This window comes from Dermacentor silvarum, chromosome 11 (genome assembly GCF_013339745.2).
Source record: "Dermacentor silvarum isolate Dsil-2018 chromosome 11, BIME_Dsil_1.4, whole genome shotgun sequence".
Taxonomy (NCBI): Eukaryota; Metazoa; Arthropoda; class Arachnida; order Ixodida; family Ixodidae; genus Dermacentor; species Dermacentor silvarum.
In genome coordinates this window covers 23,931,095-23,944,576 of record NC_051164.1, presented here as the reverse complement: position 1 = coordinate 23,944,576, position 13,482 = coordinate 23,931,095, and the positions used below count along the sequence as shown (strand labels likewise).

At 48.0% G+C, this 13,482-nt stretch overlaps 1 long non-coding RNA gene across 1 annotated transcript in view; it reads left to right on the top strand.

Moving 5' to 3' along the window:
• Nucleotides 1-13,003, top strand: part of LOC125941415 (uncharacterized) — a 55,978-nt gene extending 42,975 nt beyond the window's left edge. The window contains exon 4 of the long non-coding RNA XR_007464252.1: nt 12,864-13,003. This is a non-coding gene — a long non-coding RNA (uncharacterized LOC125941415). The remainder of the gene's footprint in view (nt 1-12,863) is intronic.
• Nucleotides 13,004-13,482: the final 479 nt, after the last annotated feature.

Here is a 13,482-nt window from a genome sequence, read left to right as displayed (position 1 = left end):
AGTCACAAGCGTTTCGGCCAAGGACACCAACCACGAGCTCATGCCGGTGGCGATGCTGCTGAGGCGCAGGCTACTCTTCTGCATACAATCGCCCTACGCATAAAAATTGGCTGTGGTTTAGCTTTGGTTAACCCCTCAACCTCAACTCAGCATGTTAGATAGCAGAGTGCTGTCAGAGGAAAAGATTCTAGGACCATGGCCTACGCATTCCTGCATGCAAAAGGCCACAAAAGCTCTTCAGTTCTTGAAGGAGGGACTGGACTATATGAGCGCTTGTGACAGTGGACACTTCCTCTGCGACTGGACTGTGTGAATAACTGACTCTTTAGTGTTTTTTTTTCGTATTCTCGCTCCTTATCTATTCTTCCCCTTTCCCTCTCCCCAAGCGGGTAGGGTAGCCAACCGGGGCACGTCCTTGGTTAACCTCCCTACCTTTCCCTTCTCGTTTCTCTCTCTCTCTCTGGTTAATAGTTGAAAGCTTCATCTGCCCTGGCTAGGTCCATTGTCGAGCTGTGGGTGAGGTGTGGTTTCGCAATGGCATACAGACATGTTTGCAATGAATACAGTGTTTATTCATAATTTTTTTATGCCTATGAAAACACTGTGGTGATCAGTAAAGTAGTGAGACTTGGCTGCAACTCGCAGCCGGGCCCAACTCTATTCGGGCAACGGCGGCAATGTCGGCTTTCAGGGCTCCGTAAAGGCCTAAATATAGTCCGATGTAGCGTGAACGCGCACACACATGTTATGTTACGTTGGCGATACAACAGCGGCTATAGTTTCGACCGATGGTTCGAGTACTGGCGCCGCCAACATAACCGGACCACGCGGCCAATGCCCGGCGTCTGATGACACACACACACGCACGCACACACACACACACACACACGCACACCACACACACACACACACACACACACACACACACCACACACACACACACACCACAACACACACCACACACGCACACGCTCACGCACACGCACACACCGCAACACACACAACACACCACACACACACACACACACACGAACGGATAACGTCGACTATAAACGCGCCTTCATGCTCTCTTGGTGGTTGACCACTAGCTTTCAAGGTGGAAAACTGTTGAGTCGCCGACGGCTGCCGAGGTAGTGTAATGAAGCTTTCGCTTGCAAAATGATAATCTTGCCTTCTGCATCACCCTGATTAAAAACAAAATGCTTGATCCGTACCAATGCAGATTTGGGAATGCCGGTCAACTGCCGACCACACGTCATCTTGTGTTTGTCGAGGCTAACATACGTGATGCCTCTGTCCATAAACAGTCTTTTTATTGATATTTCTTGCCATGGAAAGGCCTAGGACACCAAGTGGTGCTGAGCGCCGGTGCAGCGTCGAAGTGAGCGGACGCACTCGCATCGGCTCCGCCTTTTCCGAATGTTTCCCCGGGTATTTGGTCATTTTGTAGCGCAAATTTAATATAATCGGATCGGTGAAGACGAGAGGATTCAGCGGATAGCGGATTTTGAGGTGGGCCACCCCTTTTTTGGACTTTATTGGAACTTTTGTGCTCACGGCACGCTGGCCGAGAGCTAGCGTCTGGTAGACCTAGCGCGGCGGACGCGCGCGTCCGGAATAGCAGCAATGCAAGTCTAAGGGGAAACGCTCCTGGCGAAGGACTTTACTGAAGACCTGGGATGGCGGACAGTGTCCAGCCGATAATCTAGAGTTACCACGAAGCCTGGATTGGGTGATGGCGGTACACGAAGCGAGATGCCTGAACGAATGGGCGCAAGTGAATGGCGCGGAGGCTTGATAATCAAGAATCGCATTGTGAAGGCATCGCACCGATGCCAGAAGAACACATCGAAATAGTCATTCGCCCACGGGGTGGATTGAATTTGGAGAAAGTTAGCCCTCCAACGATGGGCAGGACTATCGTAGAGGCGGCAGGCCGGACTACTGAGCAGATTAAGGAAGATGTTATCTGCCCTAACTTTATGCCAAACATCTTGGTGGCTAGTACGCCAGAAAGGAGCGATGCTGAACGATATGTGAGACTCAGGTCAATCAGAGTGGCGGGCAAGGATTTTGAAGTGAGTGCGTACGAGACGGCCCCACACACTACGTGTAAAGGAGTCATTCGCAATGTGGACATTATGGATGGCCCTGCGGCACTTGAGTGGAACATTGTTAACGATCGCAATCCGCTGGCTATGGCGGTCAATAATCAAGATACATGATCTATTATTGTTTTCGACGGGTTAAGAGTGCCCCATTTGGTCAGATATGGGCCAACCCTAGCCCGGTGTTTCCTGTATTGAAAGCAGGTGATATATGCTATGTGTGCGGCAAGCTTGCACATCGGGCGGATGTCTGTCCGGCACCGAGTGTCTGAGTGCCGAGGATGTGAGGCTCGGAATCCCGAAGAGGATCATAAGTTCTGTGTGCCTTGTTGCAAGCTTTGTGGTGGCCGACACCTGACGGCGGATAAAAATGCAGACAACGGTACCAGCTTCCGTACGTGGTGCGTGTTCGACAACAGGAGAGTGCCAGGACGGAGCTAGCGACGGCGGCAGCTGAGGCGGCGCTAGAGAGCCTACATGCAACGCTGTTGCATGTAGACTTCTTAGGCGGCGCAGCTGACGAGCGCCCCCAACGAAGCCCCAAGAGGTGCTCGCGCTCTCAGAGCCGTTCAAAGTCGCAGCAGCGGCCCTTGTCTGGGACCAGGAGTCGCTCCGTGTCTAGGGACACGCAGGTGCGCTTTCCTGCAGCTGGTGCAGGTGGCGGCGCAGCTGGAGGCCAGACAACCTGGGCTACGAGGCTAAGGGCGGCATCAGCAACGGCCGAGCGCGTAAGCAGCCCCAGGAGCATGTGTATGGTAATTGGGATAAGGAGAGGATTGCGCAATTGGAAAAAGAGAATCATAGCTTAGAAGCAGCCGTTGATGGGCTTATAAAACAGATAGCTGAAATTAGGAGGGGCTTACCATCCGGTAACAGCGGTAGCTAAGGATAGGCTAGCAAATATGATGACCGGGTTGAGGTACGGGGTCTGTGGAGGTTGCAGAAGGCAACATGGCTGACGAGGAGACGCAGGCTTCGAAAAAACAGGGCCCTCTCCTCGACGGTGCAGCCTCAGGGCAAGGTCCGTTCCGAGCTTAAAGAAATGATGACGACATTGCAAGAAACTGTAAATCAGGTCATTAGTAGATTGGAGCGGATAGAAGAGAGGTAGAATATCACGGATCAGTGATTAGGCAAAATTGAAGTACATCTAAACGAGACGGTGGTCTCTGTTATGGAGCGGAGTGCTCTCGGACGCTGGCCCAGCAGGGTAAGTCATCGAGTGGAATGAAGCTCAAATTAAGTAAACCGAATTTACATGACCAAGATGGCTCTAATAAATAGTCCATTTAGTATTTGGCAGTGCAGCTGTAGGGGTTCAATCATAAGAAGGCGTCCCTGCAGCAGTTTGTTAGAAGCCATGGTGCGAAACCTCGCTATCATGTTACAGGAAACTCTGACGTCTAGCGTGACCTTAACGAGTTTCAAAGCAGAGGTTACAGGTAATGAGCAGGGCAGAGGTCTCGCCACTCCCATTAATATGAGGTTGGCGTATGTTAGGCATTATTTTCACATGGCGAATTGCAGGATGGAATATATTATGGTGGAGGTAATTTTATATCGGCAAGGGGCATGTCAGAAGAGTGTTTACCTGCTTAATCTGTACGGTAACCCCGGGGACACGAAGCAGAGTTTCAAATCCCTCTTTACCAAAGCAGTCAATCTGGCTAAGGATGCTCCGTTGCTAATCGGAGCAGACTTTATAGCACCCTATCATGTGTGCAAGTATTTTTATAGCACTATTAAAGGGGAGAGACTATGGCAGGCACAAGACTTGAATTTATCTCTAATTACAGACCCTTCGAATCCCACTAGATGCGAAACGTCGACATGTAGAGATTCGACACCGGATCTCACTTTTATTCGCGGGGTGGTGGATTCGTCGTGATCCATTCTAATATATTTTGGTAGCGATCATTACTTACTTATGATTACTTTGGCAGTGGCTAATAAAAAGGAGCGCACATTCAGGGTGGTTGACTGGGATGCGTTTAGGAAACCAAGAACACCGCTAATCGAAGATAAGAGGAGTGAGTGACCTTGGAACAGTGGACTAGTCAGCTTAAAAGTGACGTTGAGGCGACCACTAGGGAGGTTAAGACCGATATTGACACAGAGCGAATGGATAGTCACCTGGCGCATTAGTTGGAAGCGAAGCACTCAATTTAATGAGATGGAACGGTCAGAGGTTGAATAGAAGGCTCAGAAAGCGCATAGCAATGATTAATCTGGAAATTGAAGACCGTTGTCGCTACTGTGCAAGCAGCAAGGGATGAAGTGTTGTAATTCTATGATGGTCGCATTAAAAGGGAGGCGGCTGAAGTTTGCTTAGACATTACTAGATGAGAAAAACACTAAATCTATCAGAGGACGGTGATAGGTAGGCTGGTCCCTCAGGCGTGTCGGGACTCCACGGAGGAGGAGTTGCTGAAGGTTACTAGCTGACAGATAACTTTCGTTGGAGACTTGGCACGATACACCTGACGTGGTTTTGGAATATCATGGGGATGGGGAATAGCGTTATGGAGGAGGAATTTACTGAAAATGATAAGGGTAGCGCTGCAGAATCTTAATGGTCGATCGGCATCAGGGCCGGATGGCATCATGAATAAAATGTTACAAAATTTAGATGAGGGGTCCATTGAGTTCATTACGCGGGAGATAAACAGCCGATGGAAGCAAAGCTCTTTCCCAAAGAGTGGAAACTGGCAACTACTGTTCTGATACCCATACCGCGGAAAGTTATAGGGCTTGAACATGTCAGACCCATTTCGCTGACATCGTGTTTGGGGAAAGTCGCTGAGCATGTCATTTTTAGGCTAACGTGCTATGTTGAGGGCAATGGGGTCTTTCCGCACTCGATAGAATTTCGGCCCGGCTTCTCGACTCAGGATGCTATAATCAGGATTAAACATCAGCTACTTGGTCGGCGGACAAGGGATACTAAGGTACTATTTGGACTTGATGTAGAAAAAGCTTTCGATAATATCCGACATTCTTTCACTCTACGGGTGCTATCGGACTTGAATCAGGGGCAGTGGCTTTTCCAGTTTGTCAAAGCTTTCCTTATGAGTAGGAGAACATGTCTTAGGTTAGGGGAGATCAGGTCGTAAGTCTTTAAATTGGGTTGCCGTGGTACGCCGCAGGGATCCGTACTCTCGCCTATGTTTTCAATCTTGCGATGTCAAAGTTGGCTAATATACTGGACACTGTCCAGGGTATTGGATGTACTATCTACGCGGATGACGTTACTATATGGAGTGTTGGTGGTAGTGATGGAGAGCTTGAGGCTAGGTTGCAGGAGGTGGTAACACTTACGGAAGAGTATTGGGCCTTATTGGGCTTAGGTGCTCCACTAAAAAGTCGGAGTGGTTGATCTTCAAATCTAAGAAGCTGGGTCGTAGGCCGAAGGATTGGGTACCGGAAGTTGATACTTGCATTAAATACAGACTGGGGATGGGTCGTTGATACCAAAAGTTGAGGCTATCAGGGTCCTTGGTGTGGTAGTTGAAGCGAATGGATCGAATAACAGAACCATTCAGCGTATTACCAAGAAGACGGAGACGGCCATAAGACTTATCAGAAGGATCTCTAATAGGCCTAGGGGTTCAGGCGAAAAGGGTGCGATGCGGCTAGTTCACGCATTTATTCTGTGTCATTTCTCGTGTGTGGCAGCTATGCTAAATTGGAATAGGGGGAGAAAGATAAGTTGGAAGCTTTAATTAGAAAAGCCGTGAAGGCGGTGCTGGGTCTGCCTGTGAGTACGACAAACGACATGTTGTTGCGACTGGGTTTGCATTATACTTTAGATGAAATTGCCGAGGCTCAGCGTACGGCACACAGAGAGCGGTTGCTAGGTGCACTAGCGGGTAGGTATATCTTAGAGTCAATTGGAGAATCAGTGGCTGTGTCGCGCGATGGGGCGTGGCTACTCGAGTTGAACGTGAACCTTCGGACCAATATCATGGTTCGTCGTTGCCGCGGAATGCGCGCCCTGTGCACAATGTAGGGAGGCGGATGGCGAGAGCTAGGGCTTTGTTGCGAGAAGCAAGGATCAGGAGGAGGAGTCTGCGTTCGTTGACGCGGCATGGATTAATGGGAAAGATGTTATTCGGTGGTGGTGGTAGATGGAAAAGGGAGCGTGCGAAATGCCGCTTCCATTTATACAAAGGATCCGGGGGTTGCTGAGCAGGTGGCTATTGCTTTAGCACTACTTGATTCAGGAAGGGTTTCGGTGTTTAGTGACTCGCGATATGCGATTAAAGCCTTCTCGGTGGGACTGCGGAACCGGCTTACAGACTGCTGCAGGGTAGGAATATCACTCCGCATACAGTTACTTGGTTTCCGGTGCACATTGGGGTCAGTGGAGAGAGCCCGCGTAACCTCAACGAGCTGGCGCACAGTGAGGCAGGAGGATTAGTGTGCCGTGCCCTCCCTGAGGGGGCTGGATCTCCCGCTCCTGAGTTCAGGGACCAGATGTTAACCTACAGCGAGATCACCAAGCACTATTACTTAGAGCGCAGGGCATTCCCCCTGCCACATTCTAATTTAAACTAGGCCAAAGGCGGTTACATTAAGGCTTCTGCAGACACGGACGTACCCTAACACGGTAGTCATAAATAACATTAATCCGAACTGCGGGGTTTCAGTCTATTGCAGTAAGTGTTGGGGTTTGCTCGATATAGAATAAATGCTCTGGCACTGCTCGGCGTTGGCCGGGGATGGTTCTCAAGAACCGGAGGTGAACGGTGAACGGTGGTGGCAGCGGATGCTGCACAGTGAAGTGCTGGCGGACCAACTCAGGGCTATCCAGAGGGCCGTATGGTGGCAGAGGGGCTCGACCTCTCTTACCCGACGTGGCAGGGGCCCGCATCATTCCCAGACTGATTCCACAGGACCCAAATAAAGTCCTTCATGCCATACCACGTGGCGCTATGGAATCCTCCGAGACTTATCACGAATGCGTATCAGGTGGTGCATGCTGTGTGTTATTGCGAGCTACCTCAAAACGTACTTTCCTCGAAAAACAGGCAACACACTCTCGCGTCCATTTACGAAGGAAACTGGGGTGCCCCAGGGAGGCCCCAGGGAGGCATCCACTTTTATTGTGAAGATTAACACGCTTCGTTATTCGCTACCTCCAGCCATTTTCTATTCTGTCTACGTAGACAATCTACAAATAGGTTTTAAATTGCCTCTCGTAGCCTTGCAGTCTACGAGAGGCAAGTTCAGCTTGGACTGAAGAAAGTATCCAAATGGGCAGACGAAAATGGGTTAAAGGTCAATCCATATAAAAGCTTCTGTGTCGTTTTTTCAAAAAGAGGACTGCTCCCTGATCCTACTATCGAACTGCAAGGACAGCACATTCCTGTAAACAAAGAACATAAATTCTTGGGCGTCGTCTTATACTTAAAACCGAAGTTTTATCCCGCATCAAATACATGAAGCCCAAGTGCCTGAATACAATGAACATACTGAAAATTTTCTCTCACACAAATTGGGTTAGTGACAGAAGATGCTTAATTAATCTCTATAAAGGTCTTATGCAATCACGTTTAGATTACGGGGCTGCGGTGTATCAGTCTGCTACACCAAGTGTCTTAAAAAACGTTTAACCTTGCACTTGGCCGCGCAACGCTTGAAACAGCAAAGCTGGGCGTTCGTAGCCCAGCATTTTTCGGAAGTGCGCTCGAACTTTTCATCTTATACTCATGATGATGATAATTTGTTTTCGCGCGTCTCGGACTTACGGCCGTCACTGCGCGTTGCTTAGCGCAGCTTGCAACACCGACACCGCGTTCCAGGAGACCCCCTCCGTGAATGTGTCTCTCTCTCTCTCACTCTCATAGCGCGCAAAACCTCTTCACCTCGCAGAGCACGAACGTACGAACGCGTCAGCTGTGGACGAAGACGACGACGCTCGAACGAATCATATGGTTCGCATAAATGCATGTTCTGCAAGCGTGGCTGTGTAGCCTAGTGGTTACGAGGCTCGCTTTAGGGCCGGGGGAACGCGGGCTCGAATCCCGCCTCGACAGAAAGTTTCTTTTCTTTCTTGGTAGTTTCTTGATACGCACCACAATTACGGCTGGCTTACACAGCTTCGCTCTTAAAATTCTTCATCCTGTTCATCGTTTATGCATACGCCTGGCCACAGGAGCTTTCCGAAGCAACCCAGTACAAATCCTCTATGTAGAATCCAGTGAGTGGTCACTCAATTTACAAAGGTCGTTGTCCAGTTTCATGTATTTTCTGAAAGCACACTCTAATCGTGAACATCCTTGTAACAAATCCGTAAACGATAGGACTTGTGCCACACTTTTCCACAATCGCCCAATAGTTAGAGAGCCTTTTTCACTGCGTGTAAGGAACCTCGGCAAAGCAATGGCTGTTCCACTTTTTGAAAACCCTCGAATGGCTCCAGCCATGCCAGTAGCACCGTGGCTGTGGCAGCTCATAAAATGTGACAGAGGTTACAAAAAACGCCCAGAGGCACATATTAGAATGAATGTGTGCCTGAGGCACTGGGTGCTCCTCAAGCTGCCTTCAGCAGCTTTTGCCCAGTGTCCCCTCTTCCCTGTACTGCTTTGTACTGCGTGAACGAGAAATAAGCTTTCTATTCTATTTCCTGGAACTCCAGTCCAGGTAGTCGTGCACAGAATTTTACACCGATGCTTCAAAGTCGCACGCTGGCGTTTCTTATGCTGCAGTCGGCTCATCCTTCTCGGAATCCGGCCATAGTTGCATCCGGAAACAAGCATCCTTACAGCGGAAGCCTACGCACTATTGTCGGCTGTTAGACACGTCAAGAAAATAAAGCTCCAAAAATAATAATTTTTACACATTCATTAAGCGATGTCAAAAGCTTAAATTCTCTACAAAGGAATAAAATTCTGTCTTTACTGAACTTTGTTCAATGGTCTGCGCTTTGAACGCATCTCATAAATATATCATAATATGCTGAGTACCTGGCCACAGAGGCATCGAGGGTAATATGCTTGCCGACAGTATAGCCACATCAGTAAATATAAGACTAAGTAATTCTTCCATAACTCTCCCTGTCGTGGATTTAAAGCCCTTCCTTCGCAAGAAACTGAGGGGACATTGGCAACGTATGTGCGACACTGAGGAACTTAATCAACTCTACGTTATAAAGCCAAGCGTCGAAAACTGGGCCCCAGTAACGAAAATACCGCAAACTGAGGTCATTTTCTGCCTTCTCAGAATAGGCCAAACTTTTGGCACTCATGATCCTTCTGTCTGTAATAAATGTGGCGAGACGCTTACGGTCCTTCACGTCTTTTAAGAGTTTCGGGGAATGGATGCTCAAAGAATAAAGTACTTTGCCCTTGCATATAGACATCACATTCCCTTCCACCGGCAATGTTTCTCGGCGTTGAGCCACTTTTGACAATAAGTTAGCTTTAACGTTTTTACGAGAAATTAGAACACCGCATGTTACCATCCCTAGGTATACGTAGCACATTCTCTCACTAGAGGCTGCTGCTGTGATTGCCTTTTCTAAAGCACGTCCAGCCCTTGCGTTCAAGGGCCCACTGGTGAGGTATGAGTGCTATTGTTACTCATACGTTCAATTCATCATCCCTTTGTAATAGCACTTTTATGCTCGTAGTATACATCACTAGTCATTGTCATCATTTTAACACCTGTATATTCTACGCACTTTAAAGCGACTAATTTTTTGGCCTCTCTATAGCAAGGTTACATTTGCCATGCGCCATTCAGATTCACAACTCTCACATTTGTCACGTTTTACTTTCGAGAATATATTCATTATCTTTCGCCTGGCGCTCTTTGGCCATACTCTTGTGCCAATAAAAATTCTAAAAATCCATAAACCGATCAACACGTAGAATGTGATGCCCTTTGTTGGTCGCTACGACGCTCTGAAGGCGCAAAGGGCCATTTTTTACTTAGAGTCCAGGTGTCCAGATCCCACGTACCCCAAAGCCGTGGGAGGAAGCCACAAAAGACCTTGTCTTCAAAACCAGAGAAGCTGTCCATATTATGTATCGCAAGGACACGGTTCCAAGGCTAAAGAAGAAATTGGGTAATAACCAGCGCAACAAGTTTTGTTTGTTAAGACAGCGTGGAGTGCAGAATTACGTTTTCTTGTAGCCAAGCCTATGCAGGTCGCACTGATCGAAGTCCTGTCAAGGGAATACTATAGGAAAGTTATCAAAGGTGCGTACGGTCATTTGCCAGCCAACTGCCACGAGGGCGGTTGCTAACCACACTTGAATTACGTGAATAACACCATAGTGTTGCATCGCAACTCGGACACGACTGACAGTAGAGACCACGGAAATTAAGACTGACGACATTGAACTTTGAAGGGGTTAGCGCGCCGTTGATTTCGCTGTCAAGTAAGAAGCTGTGGTTCTTACATTCTGCGCATGCCGCGGATACATGATACACGTGAACGAAAATGTAATTCGGGTTCGCATGTGTGGGCTTAATCTCTGGCGATTTCGTGTGTCTTGCACTTACAGTATGTTCTTCTCGTCTTTTTCCGGGGCTAGCTTCTGCATAATTATACACAAATCCTAGTTGAAAGTTGCCCGTCTCCTGTGTATTTCTTCCTCTTTCGTCCCTCTTGCACAATCCGAGATTATGCTGTACAGTTATCAATACAACCATTCGGAGGGAGAGAGAGATTCAACTTTTATTGATGTCAGCAATCACGGGGGCTGACGCAGCCTCCCTCCGCCCAGCAGACGGCCGAGAACCCGTGGGTTCTCAGCGGCTGCCTCGATTAGCTGGGCGGCCCAGACCTGGTCTCACTGGTCTGAGTTGAGCAGCAGGGTCTCACTCCTGCCGGTTTTCAATTTTGCTGCTCTCGAAAGGAGCCGCCTTCGAGCATGCCATAGAATGTGTGGCAGATACGCCCTACCCCTACATAATTTGCATTGATCGTTGTATTGCCCTGGATAGAATCTGCTGCACGCCACCGGATTAGGATACATGTTTGTCTGCCGGAGGCGCCAGGCTACCGCCTGTTTCCTGGTTAGCGCGGGATGAGCACCATTCGAAGAAGCCATTTTGTTCGACAGCAATTAACGATAATTAATGTCTGTGGTTTTCTTTTATTTAATTTACCTGTATTTATTTACTTCACTGAGCTGTGATGGTACAACGGCGTGGTTTCGCTTATTTTGAAAAATTTGCAATTTGAGTAATGCTACTATGTCAATGCCTCTCTTGCTCGGGCCTTCGATCTCTCGGCAGCCCAGTTAAAGGGAGTAACTTAATAACATCGTAGAATCACACCTAATGTCAAAGAACACATACAATCATCGGAGAAGCAGCAGGCGCACATTACTCGTTCGTTTACAGAGCATCGACGGAATACGACTGAACCAGGACAGATAAGTTCTGTATGCCTCCCATTGGCCGGGTCAAATCGCGTCACAATTACGGTCTACAGTCAGCGCCAATTCCTCCTTGGCGGTGAACGGCCTGAAAGTAAATCAGAAACAGAACAAAAACGGCGGTGACGTCAAGCTTTTCTACTTTCGCCCCACCCTCTTTACCCCTGGCAGCTTTTGTTTAATCGGAGCTAGTCCGCCCCGGTCATTCCTTGGCAGCCCGAACATTCGAATTGTTCCGAAGTTACTATGGTCGGTTTTCCAGCGAACGCGCAAATTGTCGCCAAGGCTTAGCAGGATGCGCAGAATACTCTAAAATACTCACAACACGCATGAGCGCTGACCCAGCTGAGCTAAGCAGCCGTGATCCGTCTCGCCATTTCAGATGAAACCGGTAGACATTCAAACTGATGTGAGGGAAAGGGAAAGCGCTTTAGTTTCTCGCATGCAAAAACTTGTTTTGTTTAATTATTGGCGGTATTTGTAATAACAAGGCAACAGCAAGCCGTCCACTGCCAGGACGGCGTTGTGGAATTCGAAAACGAAACTATCAGTTGCTTTGCGGGAGTTGACTAAGCTGTATGAAGAACAGAAAAAGTGGATGCTTCCGTATAGCTGCTGCTCTGTTAAGTGCAGTGTAGAACAACGCCGATGGTCCATGCTTTTGTTCGGCGAAAAGGTTGATGGCAGTGTCAATGGAAGCTGTGCGAGCGCTTGCAGAATAGAACGCTAAAAAAACAGTCTTTGGTTTTTTAGACCAGGGCAATATTGTAGCGGAATCGTCACACGCAATATTGCAAGACGAGGTGAAACTGTAGCCACGCAGTGGTGGATAGGTGATGCCATGTGCATGTGCTAGAGATCTCGAACAATTGTGATGCACCACTGGCTGACACGGCCGTACATCCCACGATGGCTGGCAGCACCTGTACCAAGAAAAGCCGAAAAGGTTGATGCGCTCGCATGCCCGCTGCTCTTTCATGCCCATGGTCACGTCCTGTGTGGCCAAGCACTGAAGAAACAAATTGGACTAGTTCTTATCTTCTTCTATTTTATTTATAGAGCCATAAACATAACGCACTGCATGTAATAAGAACACCAGTATCCGCAAGAGGATAACATTAAAATTTTAAAGAAGATTAGCTTTCCATGTTGCGTTTGAGAATGAAGATGCAATGCAGGAGGAGCTGCCATATTAATGAAGTGCACCGTAATTTCATAATAAATAATAGTAATTGTGGTAATGCAGTAATGAGTATAATATCAACGACAAGAAATCAATGCCGATGCAGTCATAGAGCGCACGAAGCACGTTTAAAATTTTACCGGCTCCCAAACGGGTCTCTAAAAACCCATTTCCATGCAGATGCTTCGAGATACCCAGCCTCTCGTGTTGGTCTTCGGAAATCAAATGCCAGAAAGCGTGAAGCAACACTGCTGCTTTACTTCCGTAAAGATCGGCAGTGCCGGAGCTGATTTTCACCACAACGTAGAAGCCAGGTCACCTGATCAAGTGAGTAAGCTCTTATACTAATTCTAAGAAGTCGCACTTGTCACGGTTGCTTAAACATCATGGATGAAATTTAACAAAGCTGTACGTTATAACTCAGGAACTAAAAAAATAAAAAAACTACTGCAACCATTAGGACTGAACTCAGAAATCTTAGTTCGTCACTTTTCACGAAAGAATCCTTTCGCACGTCAACTTTTGGTTGGAAACCTGCACTGTTTAGAGGAAGTAGTGATAATATGTGAAGCAGAGAGTACAAAATTCAGCGTAACCCATCTCACAATGATTGTCGACTGTAATGCGTGTAGCATTGAATCAATATAGCGACACAATGTGTGCTATGTGTCAGGTGTGTACTGCAGTGTGATTCTTTTCGTGCTCCCCTAAGCAATCTCCGGGCTTCCAGCGCCACCGCCGCGACGTCTTAGCGTGGCCTCCGAAATGCATGGCGCGCCAGTGCGTGCGAACGCTGAGA